The sequence below is a fragment of the Aethalodelphis obliquidens genome, unplaced genomic scaffold, assembly GCF_003676395.1.
Source record: "Aethalodelphis obliquidens isolate GAN/ISIS:26980383/991018 unplaced genomic scaffold, ASM367639v1 scaffold8, whole genome shotgun sequence".
NCBI classification, from domain to species: domain Eukaryota; kingdom Metazoa; phylum Chordata; class Mammalia; order Artiodactyla; family Delphinidae; genus Aethalodelphis; species Aethalodelphis obliquidens.
The window spans coordinates 46,203,913-46,214,728 of record NW_020837952.1 but is presented as its reverse complement, the minus strand read 5'-3'; the positions used below and the strand labels follow the sequence as shown (position 1 = coordinate 46,214,728).

Sequence of the window (10,816 nt, the reverse complement as noted above, 5' to 3'; positions counted from 1 at the left end):
TTCATTTGAAATTAGTCCTTGAACACTAAACATTCTTCATATTTGTTCCTGAAAAGCTAAAGGAATACAATTCATGAGGCTTGTGTGCAGAGTTATTTGCAAATGTTTGTCTCAAACATTCTAGCTAGCCTGCCACTTTTGGTCATAGCTGGGTAGCTCCTATATGACAAACCTCTTTAGAAATAACAACATAAAGTCTGGAAAGAATATAAGAAACAATTACCTGAAGGCATTACCAAAATGGGCAGAATCTGTGGGGGGATTGACACTAGGAAAAAGGAAATGGTGCTCAGTGAGTTTCCTGTTTTTATGGCAAGCCACAGTATTACTGGCTTGAAGAATTAAAGAACATAGCAATTACAGGAAAAGAGGAGAGTCCCTGGATTAATAGGACAGAGAGACAGAGCCATAAACTCTGTGTATAAACTTTTGATCAAGTCTCTGGCTGATCTCCAAACTATACATGCATAGTTTAGGTACAAACTCCTAACAGTGCATCCAAAGCTCAAAGAACTGAACTAAAATTTCAGCTGCTGCCCACAGCAGAGAGACAAAATTTTGCAGCTGTGTTCAGCCAAGTTAACTGATAAAACAAACAAATAAAAATCAATACTCCTCAGAGGAATATAACACTATCAAGAGTCTAAACAATGTATTATTCACAATTTCCAGGATACAACTCAAAATTATTTGACATTTAAAGAAACAGGAAAACGTGACTCGTAGTTAAGAGACAATCAGTGGAACTGACTCTGAGATAACACAGATTTTGGAATTATTGGACCACAATTTAAAACCAGCTATTATCCTCATAATCTAAAAGACAGAAAAACCAGCAAAAAAATAGAAACCATAAAATTCAAATGGAAATTTTATAACTGAAAAATGTAGTACATGCCATAAAAGTCACTGGATAGGTTTAACATCAGTCAATTTCAAGATAAAGCAATAGAAATGTTTCAACATGAAAAACAGTGATAAAAAAGATTTATCAGAACAAAGCCTCAGAGAGTTGTGAGACAATATCAAAAGGTTTAATATATATATATAATTGAAGTCTCAGAAGGAAAGGAGAGCTATACTAGGACATAAAATATTGTGAAGAAGTAATGGCTGAAATTTTTTCCAAATTTGGTGAAAGACACAAAATTACATATTGAAGAAACTCAACCAATACCTAGCAAGATAAATAAAAAGAAAACCATATCTAAGGATATCACGGGCAAATTTATGAAAACTCAAAGAGAATAACTTGAAGGAGGCCAGATGAAAATGACACATAACTACAGAGGAATGATGATTGGAGTGACCATTGACTTCTCATAAAAAATGATGGAGACCAGAAGATAGTAGAAGAACATTTTTAAAGCACTGGGAAAAAGGCCAATCCAGAATTTTATATCTACCAAAACTATCCTTCAAAAATTAAGGCAACTAACACACCATTGTAAAGCAATTATACTCCAAAAAAGATGTTAAAAAAAAATTAAGGCAAAATAATGACATTTTCAGATAAAAGAAAACTAAGAGAATTTATTGGTAGCACACCTATGCTACAAGAAATGCAAGAGAAAATTCTCAGACTAAAGGAAAATGATGTCAGATAGAAACAATAACTTTTAGGAAATAATGAAGAGAACTGAAAATGGTGAATATGGGAATAACAATAAAACACTCTTCCCTTTACATTCTTTAAAAATTTATGTGACTGACCCCCAAATTATAACATTGTAATAAGCAGTTAGTAATGTATGCTCTGTATTATAGAGTTAGTAACATAACTGTATCATAAAACAGTAGAAGGGATAATTTTATCTTTACAATTGTATACATTTTGCCTGAAGATACAACATTAACTCACAGTAAACTGAAATGTTAAGGATGTCTGTTGTAGTTCATAGTGAACACTGAAAAATAATGCAAAGAGGGGCTTCCCTGGTGGCACAGTGGTTGAGACTCTGCCTGCCAATGCAGGGGACATGGGTTCATGCATTGGTCCGGGAAGATCCCATATGCCTCAGAGCGGCTAGGCCCATGAGCCATGGCCACTGAGCCTGCGCTCTGCGACGGGAGAGGCCACAACAGTGAGAGGCCCACGTACCGCAAAAAAAAATAATAATAATAATGTAAAGAAGTTTAAGTCATATCTTAAAAAAAATCATTGCCAAGACCAGTGTCAAGGAGATTTTCCCTTGTTTTCTTCTAGGTGTTTTATGGTTTCAGGTCATACATTTAAGCCTTTAATCCACTTTGATTTAATTTTTGTGAGTGGTATAAGGATCCAATTTTGCTCTTTTGCATGTGTATATCTAGTTTTCCCAGCACCATTTATGGAAGAGACTATCCTTTCTCTATTGAGTATTCTTGGCTCTTTTTAAAATATTAGTTGACTGTATATGCATAGGTTTATTTCTTTCCTTTCAATTCTGTTCCATTGGTCTATGTGTCTATTTTTATGCCAGTACCATACTGTTTTGATTACTCTAGCTTTGTAATATAGGTTGAAGTCAGAAAATATGATGCCTTTAGTTTTGTTCTTCTTTATCAGAATTGCTTTGGTTACTGGGAGCCTTTTATGGTTCCATATGGATTTGGGGATTATTTTTTCTATTTCTGTAAAAGATGCCATTGGTTTTGATAATTGTATTGAATCTGTGACTTTGGATAGTACAGATATTTTAACAATATTCTTTTAATCCATGAACATAAGATATCTTTCCATTTATTTGTGTCTTTTTCTGTTTCTTTCATCAATTTCTTATAATTTTCAGTGTACATATCTCTCACCTTCTTGGTTAAATTTATTCCTAAGTATTTAATTGTTTTTGAATCTATTGTAAGTGGGATCGTTTTCTTTATTCCTTTTTGCAGGTAGTTCATTGTTAGTGTATTGAAACACAACTGGTTTTTGTATTTTGATGTCTGTGCCTTTGAGGGAGCAAACATCTCTTCCAGTCTTTACAGATTGGTTTTGTCAGGTTAAGTCCTTCTGTCAGTTCCCTGGGCTGACAGGATTACCTCTGGAATTATAGTCATGCTAGACTGGAGCTAGTTTTGATGCTGCCACTAGGTCTACAGTGGGGTCTGCCGTTAGCAGGCTTGTTACAAAGGGCTGGGGTAGGCATGGATCCTTTCTGGTCTCTAGGTGGATGGGACTGCCTCAAAGACCTTGTTCAGTTGGGTGATACAGGGACAGGGGTCCACTTCACAGTCCCCAGTTGGGTCCTCAGTCAGTGGGCCTATTACCAGGTGCACAGACAGGTGTGGCTGCTGCCAGGTCCCTGGGAGGGCTCCTGTCTAATCACTGAATGTGTCCCTGGGTGGGCAGGACTTGCCCTGGACTGTGGCTGAGAGGGGCCAGAACCAAGCCATGGGTCTGTTTCGGGTTGCACAAGCCAAAATTGAGGTCTGCAGACCTGACTCTGGAGGCATGCATGGGCGTGTCTCCCACCAGTTCCCTGGGTGGGCTGGACTGCTCCCTGACTGTGGCTGGAGGGGCTGGAGCCATGTACAGGGCCTTTTCAGGATCTCTAGGGGGCACAGACAGGTGTGTCCTTTATCAGGTCCCTATGCCAGCAGGACCACTTGCAGACTATGGCTGGGATGGTCAGAAGCCCCATTAAGGGGAAACTTTCAGAATCTACAGTCTGGCTGAGTCTGCTGGCTTTGCCTCCAGAGGTTCCTGGACCATAGCTGAGAGGGGCTAGAGCTGGCTCATGGGCCACTTCAAGTCAAAGGCTGGGACCAAGTTCTGTATGCTTATTATCCCATGCACAGGTGGCTGTGACTCCTTCTCAGTCCCTTGATGTATGGTGCTGGTGACAGGACCAAGCCAAATGGGCTGTGGCTGAGTCCTTGGGAATATGGAGTTGTTGCTAGGTCTGTAGCCAGGACCACGGTTGGTGAGTCAGCCACCTGGGTGCTAGCCTCAAAATGGCTCTCCTCGGTCTTGGACTATACCAGTGCTTCCCCGTCTCCTACCTGGATTACAAAGCTCCCACAAAGGCACTTTTGTCCATAGATGGGTGCCAAATTATTGTTGTTCAGAGGTGATAAAGGAGAGGACACCTTATTTAGCCATCTTGCTTCCATCACTCTCCACAACCTTGGTTTTCTGATCCAACATTTTTATGGCATATTAGTCAGGTTTCTCCACAGAAACAGAACCAATAAAATATATATAGAGAGAGAGATTTATTATAAGGAATTGGCTCACATAATTATGGAAAACGGCAAGTCCAAATCTTCAGTGTTAGCCAGCAGGCTCAAGACCCAGGAGAGCTGATGGTACAGATGAACTCCATAGACCATCTGGTGGAGAATTCCTTCTTGTTCCACGGAGCTGGTCTCCTTGTTCTATCAGGTTTTCAACCGATTGAATGAGGTCCACCCACGTGATGGAGGGCAATCTGCTTACTTAAAGTTCACCAGTTTAGGGCTTCCCTGGTGGCGCAGTGGTTGAGGGTCCGCCTGCCGATATAGGGGACACGGGTTCGTGCCCCGGTCCGGGAGGATCCCACATGCCGCAGAGTGGCTGGACCCGTGAGCCATGGCCACTGAGCCTACGTGTCCAGAGCCTGTGCTCCGCAACGGGAGAGGCCACAACAGTGAGAGGCTGGCGTACCGCAAAAAAACAAAAACAAAAACAAAAGTTCACCAGTTTAAGTGTTAACCATATCCAAGAACACCTCCAAGTTGACACATAAAATTAACCTTCACATATGGCTACTTATTCTTCACTGTTTTCAAGAGTCTTGATGTTACCTGGTAAGAATATTTGCTTTATTCCAAAGTCTGCTGGCGGTGGAAGGGAAGACATCTGAGGCCAGGCAGTGCTGAGTTTCTATCCTGACTCTGTGAGAATTTAGGCAAGTTTATTCATTAAGCTCTGAAACTCATCTGCTTTATTGGTATGATTAAAATTAAAATGTCCTTGAGGCATATAGTTGCTAAAAAGATTAAAATATTACACACCTAACAGAATGTCTGGTACATGGAATATATTTAAATAAATATTAAATCTTTTCCTTCCCTATTCTCAATTTTCTGTACTTTTCATATGCCAAGGATATTATCTTTAGCTACTTTGTCTTATTCAGGGAGTCATTAGCTGTAAACTAGCAAAAACCTGCCGAAATTAGCTCAACTAAAAAGAAAAGTGGGGCAAGTGAGATTAATTTTATAAGAGGCACTCTTACATAGTTCTTTAAAAAGGAAATTAGAATCAGCTGAGCCTCGCTGGGAAGGAGCTGGGAACTGGGCTCAGCCTCCGTGGTGTCTGCCCCATTCATTTCTCTACGGTGTAGCTTCCTCTCATTTCTACTTCACTCATCACTTCTGCTCCTCCTTCAGTTTGGTTTGCATCTAGTTTTGGTCAGAACTGACTCTGCTCCAGCTCGGTGTGATGTTAGTTCTCTCAAGAGTGAGAATTTGATTGGCTATAGGCCACCCAATAGACTTCCTGACACCAATGCAAGTATCCATCTTGGTCCAATCAGGGGGTAGGACACGGTACAAGCATGGTCACTTAGTTTTGCCTGGCAGGGAAGAGAGTGATAGAAAAGAGACTTCTATAGGGAAATGCACTCCCAAAACATGTTGACCATTGCCCCTTCACTTTCCACCTATCAAATTCTGCATTTTTTTAAATTTCAGAGATAAACACTCTGTGCTCTGAGGTTTTCTTCTCCCAGTGCTTCCTCCAGAGAAGAAAATTCTGTTTTCCCAAGAAAACTATGTTTTATTTCCCCAAGCTGAGATAACTCCAGTTTATCCACCCTCTTTTTAATAAGACATCTTAAAAGACTGTTTGAGCTGACATTCTCCCGAGAGACAGAGTCTGTGGGCTTACTTTCTTATTGCCATGCCATTTAATTTAATTATGTCATCTTATCATTGCTACACATAATCTCAGGGGACCCTGGGAAATCGGGCCATGCTGAATACTTTGCATTCCAAGTATCTCATTCTCTTCTCATCAAATTGTAATTATCTTCACCCTCATGCTCTTTATACGAAACGACCATCCCAAGATAGTTATGCCCACATGGTCAAAACCAAATGGAGACTTAAGGTATTATCTGATCAATTTTTACCAATTTTGACAACTGGTTAAGGTAATTAGAGCAGGAGGAAAGGGATCTCTTTTTCTCAGAGTTTTGTCTTCTGGTCTAAATTGCTCATGTCACAGCTTTGTATCTTCTCTTTGCTTGATGGCTACACCTACGTTTTCTCAAGTCACAAAGCTTATTATCCAGGCAGCTTAGAAAATTTTCAGCCTTAGCCACCATTTTTCCCGGGAAGAAAATTTTCATGGGTAAAATTATTCATTTTAGAGTATACAAGGCCAAAATTCACTCTGGCATTTTACCTTATGAGACCAACGTTTGCATACAAAAGATCTACATACTATGTAGAATGCATAAAAATGCAAACGTATTTTTAGTTTTTCTATGTAGCCTTCATAAAGCTTGGCAACTCCTTCCCCAAAGCCCTTAAATAATGCACTTGAATTTGAGATAGGTTAATTCAATAAAAGCTTTACTTTCTTTTCTGAAGGCCCCTGAGTGACCAAATGCTGGTGTGTTATTGACACTGCCATAAAACAGTGTAATCTCACTCATTTATCAATTTTTGCTCAGGAGGACCTGAAGCTGAGCTCATTTAGAAGCTGAATTATCTCTGGCCCTCAGAGCCAGATGGCAAGTTCCTGTGAAGGTGGGGGAATATTGCTTCCAGGAATTATTGGAAAGTAATCTCCACACTGCCGTAGCCTATGGAGCAGACTGATAAAAACAGAACATGCTACATTCCTCCCACCAACCCACAGCCCCAAACACTCCACAGCCAGAACCATATTCAGCACGAAATGTAGAAGTGATTGCCCCCTGTGCTCACCAGTCCCATTTGACCCAAACTCTCACAAATACTAACTCTATATTTTCAAAAAGAAAAATTGGATTAGCTATCGCTTTCCATCCAGGTGCTTAAATAAGTCTTTTCTTCTTCTTGTCGTTATGAAATGGCATGGTCAAAGACAGAGAAGAATGGGGAACACTCATGGGTATGTTTACCAGAGTATTATTAAAGAGAAGGAATTACTTTGCTTCAAAGGTGGACATTTACAATACCTGTATAATGTTTCTAAAGGGGATAATGAAAGGTTTTGGCCAGAGTTCTACTTCTTATGGGGTTTTTTGACTTGTATGTATATGTTAAACACACACACAAAATATATCTGTAATATATGTATTCCATATATCCTGCCTACCTCCTGGGGTTATCAAGAGAATGATTCAATACTTACCTGGCAGAGGAGATACCGTGATCACGAAGGTGGTTTTCCCTGGGCGAGACTTATTCATTGCACTCCGGATGTGCTGAACCCTGCAATATCCCCAAACGTGGTAAACTCGACTGCAGAATTTGTGGTAGTGCGGGACTGCGTTCGCGCTTTCCCCCGTAAAGAAGAAAAAAAGGAAGAGAGAGTGATTCATTCATTTTCTCACTTAATAACTGTGTTTGGTTGAAGGGATCCCAAGATGGAGAAGGCATGTTCTAGTTTCTAAAGGAATCCATCTTGGAGAAAGGATTAAATTATGTAATGATATGGATAGTAACTCACAGTGTTTAAGAAAGTTGTCATTGTGCTAATATGTTTTCATAATTGTGGACCTTTTATTTTCATCCAGAACTGCTAGATATAGGTGCTTTCAAAATTATTGGAGCAGGATGGTTTATAGCAAAGACATATGCTGTGTTGGCATTTTCATAGTTCTATCTATTAGAATCTTATCATTTTAACAGGAATGCTTCTTACTATTTTCCTTTGGCTGTATTAAATTAATCAGAAAAAAGTGCTAGAGGTTTTAAAGCCAGCCAGACCTGCAGCTGACTCTTGGTTTTACCAATAAGTCACTGAGTTACCTTGGGAAAAAAAAATCACATAAACTCTCTGAACTTTATTGTCCTCATCTATTAAATGGGGATAACAATCCTTAATTTTCAAGGTTTTTTATGAGTTATATATGATTCTGTATTTAAAAAGCACCTAAGAGAGTAAGTGGTTCTATAAATGGCAAAAATAAATGGTGGTCAGATATTGCTCTGCGGAAAACCTGGTCATTATAATATGACAAATTAACTGAAGAACTCAGACAAGTTGATACCTTGTCAAGCCCAACTCTAGAGAATCATCTCAAGGAGGTCTTGAAATTAAAAAAAAAACTAAATATGAATTCTGTAGGAGATTTTTATCATATTAAATAAGTCTAGAAAATCTTGGTGTGATATCCTTCTCAGTCTGCTAGGAGAAAAAATGTTAAATCCAACAAGAGGATGGGGACCTGCTTTTTTTTCCTTCCAAGAGGGATAGCTCTTAATCAGAGTGCATTCTCCATTCAAAATAATCTGTGAAGATTGGCATGAAAATGCAGATTCCTAATTGAACAAAGACAATTATTTCCAGATTGAAGTAGTGGTGAATAGCTCTGTGCTCCAATTACCGCCAGACTTTTATTTCAAATGGGAAGCTGAAATCACAGATGAGTTCGCCTTAATTGGGAGAAATGGCTGAAATTGTACTTTTAATACCCTACTGTAACATCGTCTATGTAGGTCATCTTTTTTTCATGTACACATGACAGTGCCCTGTTTATGTCCATTTGGGACAGCAAGCTGTGATGGTGAGAGGGATAGCCTTTTTTACAAACAAAGGTAGAAGCATCCAAAAGTTAATCAGAGCCATAAAACTGCATAGCTTGTAAATAAAGGAATGGAAGAGTACATTCTTTTTTATAACTATGTGTGAATTCACTGACTAACATGAAAACCTAACTCAAGATAGCATTAGTTCAAGCAAGATTTTCCATGATCCTGATTACTCCTTCGTAATGTATCCACTTAAAAATTATCAGAGGGTAGCCCAGTCATGAATACAAGGGCTCGCCAGATTAGGGTAGGTCTAACAGATTTTCTAAAGATTGAAAAAAAGAAAATTCAAAGGAGAGACGAAGTCTGTGCTTCTCAAACAACCAGGAAGCACCAAAGGAGAGCCTACCGTATGGTTGAGTTGGAGGTGGTGCTGGGTTGACAGAGATGAGGGTGCGGAAACTTTGTCAGTAAAGATTCCTCTTCTCAGGTCCTCTGTCACTCCAACTGGGGAGTCTAGATCGGACACATGAAGCCTTGTCACCAACCACCATGAACCATATGTGTTTGTGTAGACGTTTCCTGTTTTCAAAGGGATTTCACAAACTATTTCGTTGCATCCTCGTCCTTCCAAATTCCAAGCTAGGTGTGGTGAATATCACCATCTCCTTTTACAAATGAAGAAACTAAGGTCCAGATCCTTGCTTAAGGGGCGGAGTGAATGAGTATAGGGCTAGGATGAGGACCCAGCCTTTGATTAACGATAACCAATCCAAAGTGTCACATGTCACTGGAGGAATCCTAAATGACTTCCATGCCTTAGTGTGAAAGACATGCCACTGTCTTTCAGGCCGTAGAAATAATAAGAAAAGTAACTGTGCTGTCTGTCATCTTACAGTCATTGGCTTTCACAATTAGCTAGATATATCCCACAGATGTGGAACCTGGGGTGCACAAAGGTTAAATGACTTTTCCAAAGTCCAACAATTAGTTAAGTGTTAGAGCTAGACCCAAACGAGCCTCACTGACTCCAAACCCTGTGCTTATTCCTTTCACCAGGAGAGACCCAGGTTTCCACATCCATCCCTTCTGCTGCTCTTCACAGAATTTATTCATTCGTTCAACAAAAATCACAGCAGTGGACAAAATAGACCCAAATCCCTGTCCCTATAGAGCTTACCTATTCTAGTAGGAAAAATAGACATTAGGCAAAATAAGTAAAAAGATACTGTACGTTTGATGGCGGTAAGTGCTATGGAGAAAAATAAGGCTAGAAAAGATTTTCTGGAGACTGAGAAGTTGCAAGTTTAGATCAGGTCATCTGGGGAAGCTTCACTGAAAGGTGGCAGTTCAGCAAAGTCCTGAGGGAGGTGAGCGAGGGAAGCTGCATTTCAGGCGGAGGGAGAAGCAAGCAGTCTGGCCTCAGTGTTTGCCTGGCTTGGTCAAGGAATAGCGCAGAAGCGAAGGTGGCCGTAACTGGGTGGGCAGGGGACGAGGGAGTACGGGAGGAGGGCGTAGGGTAATGAGAGGTCAGACAGAACCAGGCTCAGGCCAGCTTGAGGACTTTTCCGAGTGAAATGGAAGCTATTTCAGGGTTTTGATTAGAGGACATCATCATCTAACTTATGTCCAAAGGATAGCTCTAGATCTTTACTGAGAATAGACTAAAAAGGGTCCAAGTTGGAGGCAGAAAAATCAACTAGGAGGCAGATAACAACAACAATAATTATTATATTATTAAATTAAAAGGGCATAAAGATGATTTATATTGGCTTCAGCTAGGGAGGTGGTAAGAAATGGTCAGAAAGATAAGAAATAGGGCTGGCTCTACCCCTGTTGCTGCCTGTTTGCCTTGGTTGCTAAAGTGTCTTGGAGATGCTGAGAGGGAGGGAGTCCTCACAGGAAAATGCTCCCAGGCGTGGCAGGCAGCCACAGGAGGGTCTTGTTCAGATCTCCCTTCAAGAGGTAACCTGCCGAGGAGAGGGCCTGGTTGACGATCTCATCTGCACCCTGGATGCTGTGCAGCGGTGCTCTCACTGAGGCCACACTCTCCCCACGCTGCTCCCAACCAGGTTCCTGCCTAATCCGGACTCCTCTCACAGGCCAGCTTTGCTCCAATCCCCCTTCATCTTGTCTCTCCCTTCACAGACCTGCACAGACTGACATC

General features: G+C 40.5%; 1 non-coding gene across 1 annotated transcript; it reads left to right on the top strand.

Annotated features, from left to right (window-relative positions):
* The first annotated feature begins 7,298 nt into the window (after window positions 1-7,298).
* LOC113621345 (U1 spliceosomal RNA) lies at window positions 7,299-7,462 on the top strand. The gene has a single exon (XR_003433134.1). It is a non-coding gene; the product is annotated as a U1 spliceosomal RNA (small nuclear RNA).
* The last annotated feature ends 3,354 nt before the right edge of the window (window positions 7,463-10,816 follow it).